Genomic DNA, 13506 nt, shown 5'->3' with positions numbered 1-13506 from the left:
GGCCAGGTCAGATGGGGCTTTGAGAAACTTTGTGTGGTGAAAGATGTCCCTGGCATGGCAGGTGATTGGGAACTGGATGGTCTTTAAGATCCCTTTCATCTGAAGCCATGCTGTGATTCAAAGATGGTGTGCATGAATGATGCCTGTGGCCATATGAAGGTGGTGGGAATATCCCCCGGTGAAAGCAGCTGAGGCTGGGGAAAAGGTGCCCTGAGCCATGGTGGTTTCTCAGGAAAGGGAAGAATGGCTGTTACAATGCCATTTTTGTCCTGATGTTCCCCAGGAAGATGGGCTGAGCTGGATGGGGAATTGCAAGGCATTCCTCCTGCACTTTCAAATCAAGAACATTTAGGTGGGTTTCCACCTGCTGCAGGGTTTTGGAGAGAGAAATAGAGAAAGGGAATGATTGTTTTCTGTGACTGTCTGTACCTGGTTGGCCAAGGCTGGTGAAGGCAGCCTGGCAATACCATGACCAGCCTTGGACAACCAGGTGCAGACACCTGGTCCTTGTCTCAGGAGCTGCTCCCAGCCAGTTTGGGGTCAGCCCCAGCCCCAGGGGAGCATCTTACAAGGCAGTTCCTCTCATGAACCAAGCTCCAGGAAGGACAATGTGGCCTGGAACTGCTGTCAGCAGGCAGCAATTGGAGTGTGGGGAGCTGTGTGTGCATGGGGCAGCCAGGCTACTCCTCTGCCCTCCCTGCTGGCCCAGCTGCAGAGAATGTTTTGAGGTGATTTCACTGCTGTGTATGTTGTCCATGATACTTTTCCAACATTATCTCCATGTTCTTCCTGGGGCAGAAAGCTCCCTAGGCCACGTGGAGAAATGCTGGTCTGTGATTTTGCTGCAAACCACACGTAGCATTGTGGCTGGGGTTAGGAGAGCCCTTTCCCCAGCATCTGCCTGCCCTCTCTCTTCCCTGCCAGAAGCTGACCGCAGTCAAATCCTGGTTTTCCTCACATTCCATGGTCCTGCTGAGCTGTGGTCGGCCACCCCTGCCTCCTGCTGGCCTGCCACCCAGAAATCCTGCTCTGGAGCATCCCTGGGAGGATCAAACACAACCACTTGGCAAGCTGCAGCCCTCCAGTGTGAGGCAATGGGCCCAGGGCTGTCACAACAAAGGAATATCCTCTGAGCTGGGCAGGACAGGCCAAGCCTGCCTGGACAAGGGGACAAGGGACAAATGCAGGGGTTCTTATTGGAAAAGCAAGGTGACCCAAAATCTGGGAGAAATTATGCATCTGACTCCATTGATACCAGAAGGCTAATCAATTACTTTATTATACTGTATTATTCTCTACTATATTACACTACATCTAGACTGAAACTGCACAAGAACTCAAATCTCATAACTGTCTCCTGACCAGCTTGCAGAGATTGGTCAAGAAAACAAAACAGAATCCAATTACCAATTCCCTTCAGGTAAACAATCTTCCACAATGAATTCCACTTGTGCACGACAAGAGGAGCAGCAACTGAGATAAGAATTGTTTTTTCTTTCTCTGATGTTCCTCGCTGCAATTCCCAGAAAATCTCCTTAAGAAGTTGTGCCTTGCTCTTCTCTGTGAAGAGAGATGCAGCCACAGGCTCTGGCTCCAGCTCCAGGGGACACCAGCCACTCTCTGTGTGCAGCCCCAGCTCTGAGATCTCACTTTGCTGCTGCCACAGTTCACCTCAGACCCGTGGTACAGCATCTTCTGCAGAGCAGTACCTTCTCCAGCAGCTTGGTCAGGATGCTCTGCTCAGCCCAGCATCCTGCAGTGAAGCAGAGCCTCCAGCCTTGGCTGCTGCAGCCTCCCCCTGCAACCCCAACCTACATCCCACAGAGAGGCAGCTCAAAGGTCCTGCATTGTCACTCAGCTTCTGCTTGGACCTGGACTCAAAGGTCCTGCATTGTCACTCAGCTTCTGCTTGGACCTGGACACATCCTGATTGTCCACAGGACCACAGGCACCTGCCTTGAGCCAAATTCCATCTCCCAGGACTTGTCTGCAGAGTGAGAGCCCAGCCTTGCTCCTCCTGCCTCTGAACCCTGGCTCCTGGAAACATCTGCAAGGAAATAGCTGAAGGTATTGAAAGGGGAGGCAGGAAACGCTCTGAATATTTTTTTTCCCTAAATATAATGACACTAATGTTGCTCGCAGTGCTAAAAATAGAAATGAAGAGAACCTGCCTTTTTCCTGTTTGCTTTCAGCTCTCACTTTCCTGCCTGTCTCTGCATTCTGGGAATCTGCATGAAAATAAACCCAAGAAAGATCTCAGCAGTGTGCAAAGCAGAGCCAGATGAGCTTGGTCTTGGCTCCAGTTTCCCCATTTGGGGCCATGCTTCTCTGTGGAGCTGGGGGAGCCTCAGGCCGTGCACTCCCCACCTCCAGCCCCTGGCCCTGCAGGCTCTGCCCAGCTGCAGTGGGACCAGCACTGACCCAGACCTGGCCACTGTCACTGGAGCGTGGCCACTGCTGCACCTGTGTCCTGGCTCTGCTCACTCTCCTGCCTTTCCCAGGTGGATCAGTAGCTCTGAGCAGCACTGCTGCTCTTCCTCCATGGCTGACAGAGCTCCTGCCCCAGGCTGGATCTGCCAGGGTGCCACCACAGAAGCCCTGGGCAAAATCTCCCTGCTCCCACCTCTTCTGCTGGAGATATTTCTCCAGATGCCTGTGGCACATCCCTCCAGTGTGTACCCATTCCCAGGTTTCCCTCCCAGCCTCCTTCCATTGGGAGGATTTTGCTGCCAGTTGTAGGGGGATAGAACATAAGAAAATAAAGATAGTGTAGAAAGTAAACTCTTACCCCCTAAGGAGTTGCAGCTGGGCCAATTATCAAAGATTAGGAGAAGAATGCTGTAAAAGAGTGGGGTGGCTGGGTGAGAAGGGAACTGGAGTCACTGGCTGCTTTGGGAAGAAGAAAGAGTCAGTGCTTGGAGGAGTTGCCCATGAGAAACACCAAGGAGGTATGGAACTTTTGTGATAAGGAGACACCAGTATGGAACCCCTGCAATAAGATGACAACAGCCAATCTCTCACCAGCTCATTACAGAGCAATGGTTCATCACTGAATTCACAGGCTGATGGATTCAAACTCAACCACTCAGCCAGCCCAGGGTTCCCAGAAGCTGCAGGATCAGGCGTGGGAGCCAAATCCCAGTCCTGAGCACAGCAAACTGGCCACAGTTTCACAGTGTCTGAACAGCAAGGTGCCTTTGATTTGGGAGGCCACACCACAGCCCGGGTCAGCACGGCTGCCTGGTGGCTGCAGGTGTTCACATGAAAAGCTCAGCACTCATTTTTCAGCACAGCAACCCAGGGAATGCGTGTCTTGGATGGAAGCTGCTGCCTGATTTATTACAGCCTCAGCTCGAGGTGGCTCTGGAGAGTCAGGGCTGGCAGAGGATGAGAGGCAGGCGTGTGCAGGGCTGGATTGCAGCACACAGAACGCTGTGCTGAGGCTGCCTGGAATGCACCGAGCTGGAGTGGGAGGATGAATGAGTCCTCTGGCCTGGTTTACATTCCTCTGCCATCCCCAGTTTCTTTCTTGAGCTGGTGAATGGGGAGGGTGGGCAGCCTTGGGCTTTTGGTCTGTCTTGGAAATCCGTGAGGCAGCCAAGCCCTGGCTCCGAGTGCTGCTGGCACTGTCCTGACCACATGAGCACGCTGACAGTGCCAGAGGACTGGCTCCACTGTGTCCAGGTGCCACCCCTTGTGCAACACCCCTCCAAAGGCTGACTTCTGCAAGGAATGTTTTGTTCACGACGTGGCAGCTTACAGGGTTGACCTCAGGTTGTTCTTGGTTAGCTGGAAATCAGGTGTTTAAAATGCCACTGGGGTATTGTGGGTCACTTTGGTGTCAAGGAGCCAGTTCTCTTGTATGTCACTGTCAAGTCTATGCTTGAACCTGGCATGATGTGGTTGTAAAAACAACCAGAAGCTTCCCCATGTTTTCCTCCTCTCCACTAGCTGCTTTCCTGGCCCTGGCATATTTCTGGCCCCTGGTAGTCCCCACATTTTGCAGTTTTTCAGCTGCCTCTCCCTGACCAGGCATGTCTGAAGCTGCCAGTGCCCAGTCTCTGCTGGCAGCGAGTGTTCAGGTTTGTCAGCAGCATCCAAAGGGACCATTCATTCACAGGGTGTGACAATGATGGGCTTCACTGGGGCTTCCTGACTGCTTTTGGGGCCCAGCTGAGCACCAAACCTGTGATAGGGATTCTGCCCCACCTGGTGCAATCTGTCACAGTGTTAACTGGGGCTGAGCCAGAACCACTGACACAGGGTGGGCTCTGGGGACTGACAGCCCACCCCATGAGCTCCTGCCCTGCTTAATGCATCTGTCTGGCAGTCCCTCTATAATGCACAGTGGGGTGGCTGCCCTGGGTTTACAGATGGGATCTCTACCACAGGGATTGCCCAGGTGTTCCTCTGGTCCTGCAAGATGTCCCATTCACCCCCCATGTCCCAGGTGTGAGCTGGGAATGACACAAAGCCTTGGCATCCGAGGAGGAGAAAACAGCCCTTGGGAAGGGTTTAGCCATAACCTGTGCGCCCAGGTGCTTGGCTTCTTCACCTGGCCAGGCCAAGCAGACAAACTGAGAGTTCCTGGGGCAGAGGGTAGGGACTGAACCTGTGGTCTGCCTGTGGTGGCCCCACAGCTCCATTGCCCCAATCCTGCAGCCCCAATCCCTTATCCCTGGTTCCTGAGCCCCAGTCCCTTATCTCTGGTCCCATAGCTCCAGTCCCTTATCCCTGGTATCTCAGCCCCGATTCTGCAGTCCCAATCCTTTGCCCCTGATCCCTTATCCCTGATCCTTTATCCCCAATGCCTTTCCCTCTATCCCTTATGCCAAATCCCTTACTGCCGGTCCCACAGCCCCATTTTATTCTGGGTCCCTTATCCCAATCCCTTACCCCTGATCCCTCATCCCCTGTCCCTTTCCCCGATCCCCTATTCCCGGCCCCTTACCCTCGATATTTCATTCCGGATCCCTTATATCCCGGTCCCTTATCCTCAGTTCCTTACCCCTGATCCCTTATTACCAATCCCTTATCCCCGGTCTCCCCGCAGCGCACGGGCTCTGCCTCCCTCTCGTGGCCGCTGTGCTGGGCTCCTCGTGCCCCGCGGGCATTCCCGTGTCCCCCGTGGGCATTCGGGGCCAGAACCGCTCCTGGACATTCACCCCTTGCCTTTGAGCAAATCCTTTCTGCTGCCACTGAGGGAAGAACTCTTCCTGGGCAGTTTTGCATCACACCTGGTCGGAAACAAAGCCAACCTCACCAGAGTCAGTGGCCTAAAAGTTGAAGCTGTTTTATTCCAAGTAATCTGATTTCAATTCTCCTGTCCCTGAAGCCAAGAACTGAACAAAACAAGAGCTCCAGGGGAACCTATAAAATATTAATTGAGTCAGGGTCCTAGATTAGATTAATTAAAACATCTCATGCTCATGAAAATTCCAGCTCAAAACAGTGAAGACTGGATGCTCTTCAAGCATTTTTTGCTGAAGCAGAGGCTGTGGCCAGTTGGCCCTGGGGCTTGCAGCCACCTTTGCCATGACAGAGCTCCAGTACACCCAGCAGTACCAGTCCTGCCAGGAGCCAGCACTGGGCAGAAATGTGGGAATACCTGGTTATTCCCTTTCTCTGTCTGCTTCTTCTCCCCTTCACCTGCCTTTCTCCACCTGCAGTAGCTCCTGGTGTGGATGTTTCTGGTGCTGCTCAGGAAGCCCTGTGTGAGGAGTCAGCAACTCATGTGAGTGCTCAGTTTGGGATCAGCCAGACCCTCACTGGCATGAGTAATCTGGGCATCCTGGGATGGCATCTTTGAGTTGGGACCAGGGAGGACAATTTAAGTTACATTTCTGCTCTTCATATCCCAAATCTGGGCAGGAGAAGAGCTCCTGTACCAAAGCCATCTACAGGCCGGGTGGAGCAGTCTCAGGGATGGACCAATGCCAGAACCAAGCCCTGCTGTCTGCCAGGTTTGAGGCCTCTACAGGGTCAGGGTGATAGAAGAGTGGGGACAATCCCCCCAGCTTTGCTTTGCTTTGCTTTGCAGGATGTGACCTGCAAATGTCAGAGCTCTGCAAACACTCATGGGCCTTGTAGCCTCACCTGCTCCATGCCCATGGACCCAGGAGCTGTATTTAAGCTCAGCTTAAAGAGAGCTTCAGACTCTTTCTGGCTGTGCTGGGGCAATGCTGGGCTCCAGTACAGCCACAGTGGTGCCTGGCCATGGGTCCTTTTGTGCTGACTTCCACCTGCTGACTGTTTTCCTGGCTCAGTGTCATCCCTGCACCCTGCTCTGGACCTGCTGGTGCTCCTGGACCTGATCTTAGCCCTGAGGGCCAGACTGACTTCTGGCTTGGCCTAGGACCTGCCCCATCACTGTGATGCTGCCTCATTATCTGTGCTCTTGGTTGGACCTGGCTGCCACCTCTGGGTCTGTGCTGCTCCTTTTTCTGGCCCAACATCTGGGTTTGGGCACAGCCACGAAGATCTGGGCTGAAAAGAAGATCTGGAGATGAAGCTCTGGGGCAATGATGGACTCTTTAGCCCTGGTGTGTGAGTGCTGCTGAGAAGATCAGGGCCCCCCTTCAGCTCTGGCACTGCTGTGTTCCAGCCTGAGCAGGATGGCTTGGGCACAGCCTGTATCCATGGAATTACCTAGCAATAAACCCCTGGTGTGCTGGGGGTTTGAGTGGATGAAATGCCCTCCTTTCCCCAGCTCTGAGGGGCTCCACAGAGAGCACCTCCCCATGTGAGCTGTGTCTCCTGCATCCTGGCAGCAGCTGACCAGCCCTGCTCCCAGCCCTCTCCCCCTTGTCCCACCCAAAATGAGTGTGGGATGAAGGGCTGAGAGCTCAGCTCAAATCCATGAGGAAGCACAAAGCTGCTGCTGTGGGTCCCTGGGGTGTGTGGGAATCCACAAACCAACAGACCACGCTCCAGAAGGTGCTGTCTGGGCACCCTGTGGGGAGGTGAGGATGGCATTTGGTTCAGCTGGGAGCTCCCAAACTCCTCTGTGCAGGGGATGTGCTGTGCTTTTAGCTGGGGAGATTTGGAGTTTCCTGCTGTGGCAGCAGCCTGGGCTGAGGCTGTGATATTAGAAAGAGTCTGAGGGGGGCAATATTATGCAGATAATTTCTGTTTCCTGCTGCTCCATCCCATCCAAACCATCTCTAAGAAGGTCAGATTTGGCAAAAGCCTTTTCCCTTGCTTTTTCTTTGTGCCATTCCAGTGGGGATGGTGCTGACCCGTGGCAGCACAGTCCTGAGAAACGCTGTCCTCAGCTCCTCTCTGTCCTTCAGTGGCCCTATGGCAGCGTCTGGCCGTGTGCTGATAATCTAATTACCTGCTTACCCTGAGGGCTGGGGAGCAGCTCAGCCCTCCACAGTGTGACATGTGCTGTTAAACCCTGGAATCAGAGTCTCTTCTGGGGACAGAGAAGCTTGTCCTGCTGGTCACAGCTGTGGGGTGTGCAGAAACTGGCCAGAAGTTTCTTTGGGATCTCTGTCACTGCCCAGTGACTCTGTGACTTCTAGGCCATGGAACATGGTGTGACATCTGATCGAGCTCCTTCTCTGGATGTAGCTGTGAGTTGCCTGTGAGGATGGAGACCTGCTCCTCATTCAGCTCTGGATAATGGGGGGGAGAGCTCGGGGGCACTGTGGGTTTGGGGCTGTGGAGCTTTGCATACGTGGAAAACTGCAAAAGCCTTGGCTCCCCTGGGCCTGCTCTGCAGAGATAAAATCAGAGGTGTCAGCCCGTGTGTGTCTTGGTCCTCATTCAAAAAGTGGACTTGAATAGAGCCATGTGTTCCCTGGCCACAGCTGGGCTTGTGCTCAGCCTGGGAGCTGCATCTGTACTGCCCTGCTCAGTGACCCTTTGCTGGAGCAGGGCATCCTGCTCCCGGTGCAATTCCCTGGAGAGAAGTGCTGCAGGAAGGGGTGGAGGGGGGAATGTGTCCTGGATGGGGCCTGGAATGGTACCCTCCCCCTCCCCAAGAGGTCCCAGAGCAATAGGCTGTGCTGTGGGCTCAGGGTGCTCAGGGCCAGGCCCAGAAGGGCTCTTCCAGCTCTGTGGAAGAGGGCAGGAATGTGACAATGGGGCACTGGGGTCATGTTCCTACCACAGCTTGGACACAGCAGGGCTGTTCCTATGGAGGTTTAGATCTGCAGGTGAGCTGAATCTTTTGAGATGATGCTAAAAACCCTTAGGAGGAGCTTGTTGTGCCAGACTGGGTGAATCTGGGTGCAAACCTTGTCTCTGTTGGTGTGTGGTGTTTTCGAGGAGGGCAGCAATGTCAGCACACAGGGCTGCATTGCTGAGTCACGGCTCTGCTACACCCAGCTGTGATCAGGATGTGTTTATTCTTTTAAGGAACACAAAAGAGGAACATGTCCCCACGTCCTAATGGCTGGAAATCAGACTGAGCTGCCCTGAGACCTGCCCAGCGTGGTGAGGGAACCCACTGGGATATGCTGGAACATGCCTGGCCCACGTGCTGCTCTTGTCTCTGGGCTTCTCTTTGTGAAAACTGGGCTCAGCACAGGGAGGGACTGCTGTGCACCGGGACTGGAGTCCCACGGTGTGCAGGCACCACAAGGGCCCCCTGTCCTGTATGGTGGGGTCTCTGGGCACTCAGCAAGGCAGGAGGGGGAACCATCCCACTGTAAATAAGGTGGTTCCAATGCTGCAAGCAGGAGCAGGTTCAGTAATTCCCAGCTGCAAAGCCTTTCCCAGTACCTGAGGCATCATCCATTGTGGTGAAGGTGGTGGGTGCACTTGGCCAGGGCAGCCTTGTACCCACCCACCCCCTTATCTCCTTGGTCTTGGCATGAAATGATGTTGGTCTGTCCTTGGCAGAGATCACATTCTGGTGAGGTTTTTGTCTCAGCTGCTGTGGCTGGCTCAGCTTCCTCTCAGCTCCTCTTGACAGCACTGGCACAAGAGGAATGGGGCCACATCTTGCCCTAGGGTGGAGTTGGCTCCTTGTCTCTACCCACAGGGTGGAGTTGGCTCCTTATCTTTACCCACAGGGTTGAGATTGCTCCTTGTCTTTACCCACAAGAGAAATCCAAGGGCAGCCAAAGCCCAGGAGGAGCTGAGCTGTCTGGCCAGGTGAACCCTGCTTCCATTTGTGACGATAATGGCCTTGTTCTGGGAGTTGAGCACTGGATTTGAGCGGTGCCAAAGGCTGACAGAGCAGGTGGAGCAGAGGGCAGGGTGGTGAGGCTGCTCTGCACTGCAGGGACTGTGTGCTCCTCTCACCTGGGACCCAAATTGCTGTGTGAGTGGGGCTGCCTTTATCCTTAGACATCCCACAGCTTCCAGGGTGGGCCTTGGAGGCATTTCCAAATCTGAAACACAGACCACTGCTCTTTCCCACAGCCCAAAGCACTGACTGTGTTTCTCTGCCTTCTCTCTGCTTTCTCCCTTTCAAAGCTGTGCCATATACCAACCCTGAGGGGTGCATTCTTGTCCAGTGGGATTTGGAGAAGTCCAACTCCCCCCTAGCTCATTTCAGGTAGCATTTTTGTCCAGGAGATGCTCAGAATAGGGTGAGATACACAATGCTGGGTGCAAATTGGCCCTCTGTGTTACAGTCCTAATCTGGTTAGGGGATCAGTGCAGCAGGCTACCTCAGCCCACGTGGCTCTGCCAGTGGCTGCATCCTGGGCTCTGCCCATGCTGGGCATGTCATCAGCTGGATGTGAATTTCTGTGCTGCTTAAAAATGCCCCAAGATGGGAAAATGCAACTTTTTTAACCCTCATCTGTTCCCTGGGTGGTGTCTCAGGGGGTTTCTGCTGCGGAGGTTCTCTCTGTTTCCAGGCTGGTGTTGTTTCAGGGCTGTGAGGGTTGTGGTTTCCTTGTGAGCAGTGCCAGACAGGAGCCCCCCAGAGGGGTCTGCCCAGTGGTGCCTCTGAGGAGTCACCAGCCCTCTGAGGAGCTGCTTGCTGGCCCTCCCTGTTTTCTCTGACACCCTTGGCCCTGCAGTTGCAATACCCTTAGGGAAAGCCCAGCACCCTCTCCCTGCTGATGGGAGAAAGTCTGCTTGAGACCAGGGGGTAGTGCAGGATCTGCTTCTGCTTTTGGAGGCCAGTGCTGTGTCTGCTTGCAGCTCCTTTGAGAGCAGAGGGGAAATGAAGTCCCTTTGGGGAGCAGGGTGGATCCTCAGCGGGGTTTTTGCCCTTCCCACAGAGTCCCATGATCCCCAGCAGGAGCCAAAGGGGACACAGCTGAGTTCCCACCAGTGACCCCAGTGATGGCTCACCCTGGGGCAGAGCTTCTCCCTGCCCTGCAGGGAAGCTGCAGAAATTAGATGGGAATTGCTGAGATAAGGCTTTGTTTCAAAACCAAAAATTTTGCAGAAGCAATGGATGTTTGGGCTGAGAATGTCTTCTTATCTGGCAAAGTTGACTAATACAGCATTATGTCATATTTATACATGACACTGGCATTCATACTGATAGAATTAATGAATCTAAACACATTTTCGTCCATTTACCCCTTAGAATGGGCTGCAGTGAGATACTGGTATCTGGTAAGAAAAAGAAAAAGAAAACAAACCTAAAATAAAAAAAAACCCAACAAACTAACAAAAAACCCCAAACCAAAATAGAAAAGTGCCTTTTTTAAGATCTAGGCCCAGCATAAACATACTTCTTATTATTTTTGGAAAGCTGTTTGCAGGTGTCAGCAGCCCTGACACACAGCTGGTGTTAACTTCTGGGGGCAAGAGAAAGGGAACAGGTTTAAATATAGCTCCTGGGAAATAAGCACTGGAATAACTTCCAAGATCAGTTTTACCCTACTTTGCTGCCTGGAATTTTCCCTAAAAATGCAAAAGATAAACAGTTAACCTCAGGGATCAGACACATGTGCAGAGGAGCAGTTGCCTTCCTCCAGGATGGCCCCAGAGCATCCTTGTGTTTGTCCAGACAAACCTTGTGTCTCTCTGGTTTCCAAAGTGGGAATTCACCATTAAAAGACAGATTTGAGGATTGTGGCTGCAGAGAGATGTGGTGCTCTCCTAGGGAAACACAGATTTAATGCCAACAGCCCAGCAGCTATTGCAGCCACCCGGTTAAGCCAGAGGTAAAGATGGATAAAGTGGATCAGGGTCAGGTCAATTAAAATCAGCCCAAGCCGTGTTTCTAAGGCTCTGCAGCACACTTGTGTCCAATGAATGCACTGTGCTGACACTCCTGGAAAGAGCTGAGTCTGCAGCACACGTGTATTTGCTAAGCAGGAAAAAAACCCATCAAAAACCCCTTACTGCACCATTCCCATTCCCTGGCCAGTTCAGCTCCATTTGCCTTTTTCTGACCTTTGCTATCAACTCTCCTCCCAGCACAAAATTACCCACAGGCTATTTTTTTTTACCTTGTAATTTCCTCTAATCTCAAATAAATGCTCTAATTGACCTCTGTCCTCATGTACATGGCACATCGAGCAGGGCTGTGCCCACAAAAGATCCTTGTAAAGCACTGTCTATTTCCACCATTGTTTATTTATCGTTGTCATTAAATACAATAAATTGCCATTTATTGTATTTATTTATTGTTGTAATTGCTTTGAACCAGAAGTCAGACGTCAAATAGGCTGTGAGTCATTATTTAGGCAAAATAGATGTTTTTCAGGTGGCTGATAAAAAACCCCATGATATGCAGGTGAAATGGTCCATGGGAGCCAGAGTTCTCCTTGCCCAGAGGCAGTTTCACACCCAGTGGCTAATTTGTACCCTGCCTGGACCATTTTGTTTGTGCCCCAAACATCCAGAGATGGGAGGACTGTGTTTCCCAAATTCAGCACTTTAAAAGCTTTGGGAGCTTGAAATTATTTAAAAATATTTAATATAATATTAATAAAATATTTAATATATTTAATATATTTAATATATTTCATATATTTCATATATTTCATATATTTAATATATTTAATATATCATGCACTAAATATATTTAATATATTTATATATAATTTATATTATTAAATAGATTTAATCTTTAAAATATTTAATATCTATCTCTTGTTTATTCCTGCTCATTTTCCATAAGCCTGGTCAGTGCTGCTCCACCCCTTGGCCTCCTGGAAGCCTGAGTGCTGCTGGCCCCACACTTGGCAGCAGCCAATGATTACTTTCCCCTGCCAGTCACTATTTTGTAAAGAACATTTTTGCCTGTTAGCTGTGACTAATGTGCTTTGTCTGTGCACATGCAGTGCATGGATGCAGTCAGGGCACCCTGAAAGGTTGTATTTAATAAAAGAGAACATGGTGATGGACCTTCCACATCAGCCAAGCCCTGGGCTATTCCCACAGGCTGCACATACCCAAATAACCTTGGGATCTGATCTGAGAAACTAGTGTTTTCTCAATGCCTACTTGGCTTTGGGGCAGAAATTCCATCACTGCTCTCATGGCAAAGCTGGGGAGGAGTGACAAGGGAGGCTGGTGACATTTCCCTGTGGAGCAGTGAGCCTGTGGCATGTCCTGCACTCACTGAGCAGTGCCAGCAGCAGCTTGCGGCCCCCTGCGGCAGCCCAGGGCTGGAGGAGCACCCAGCCTTGCCCATCCCCACAAGCAGAGCTCTGTGCAGCTAATCCCCTGCTGCCAGCTTCCACAAACAGTGTCCATCTGGAGTAAAAACAGCTGGGGAAGGAGATGAAGAAACTTTATTTTGCAACCATTTGTGGTAGTGTTCACAACCACAGCCCCAAGTGATTTCTCTGCTTACGCACCAGAGCAAATAACAATAGTATTTTTCATTGATATAGTGATTTTTATCTCCAAGGCTCCCTGCAGGCCCAGCTTGTAGTCTGGGGATGGCCTCACCTGGGCAGGTGAACTCCTGTCATGAAGAACTAAACTGTGGTGCTTGTCTCTGCAGTGATTTTGGAAATACCAGCTGCCTGCTCAGTGCCTCCTGGGAATCTTAGATCTCATCTCACCCAGGGCTGCACATGGGCCCCAGGGGTGTTCCCCAAGGCTCAGTCTAGGGAAGTTTCCATTTGGCAAATTCGCCTTTAGCTAGATGGGGACTCTGGGTCTGGAGTGACTGAAACTCTGCTCTTCCCAGAATCAGAGAATCCATGCAGAGAGGAGCAGGCCGGGCTACTCTGAAAGCCTCTTCTTCTGGAGATAAAGTCAACCTGGACACGGCCCTGTGCAACCTACTCTAGGTGAAATTGTATTAGCAGGGAGGCTGGACTAAATGATCTCCGCCGTTCCCAAGCATTCTGTGATTCTGTGGCTTTTTGCCTCACTGTCTTAAAAGATGTGGGCTGCCATGTGCATCACCCACGGGAGAGGAAAGCAGGAGGCAGAGAAGCAGCATAAAACATGGCCAGGTCACTGAAAATAAGAAATGGAAAGCTAAGTGTGAGTTTGCAGGAGCTGCAAGTAGATGCGGTGGACCAAACTCCATCAGACAAAGTAAGTCACTAAGCAGCAGGTTTGAGAGCAGGAAAGGTTAAAACAAACATTGTTGAATTGGTTTCAGATTGAAATCAAAGCTGG

This window comes from Zonotrichia leucophrys, chromosome 20 (genome assembly GCF_028769735.1).
Source record: "Zonotrichia leucophrys gambelii isolate GWCS_2022_RI chromosome 20, RI_Zleu_2.0, whole genome shotgun sequence".
NCBI lineage: Eukaryota > Metazoa > Chordata > Aves > Passeriformes > Passerellidae > Zonotrichia > Zonotrichia leucophrys.
This window is presented reverse-complemented; position numbering follows the sequence as displayed.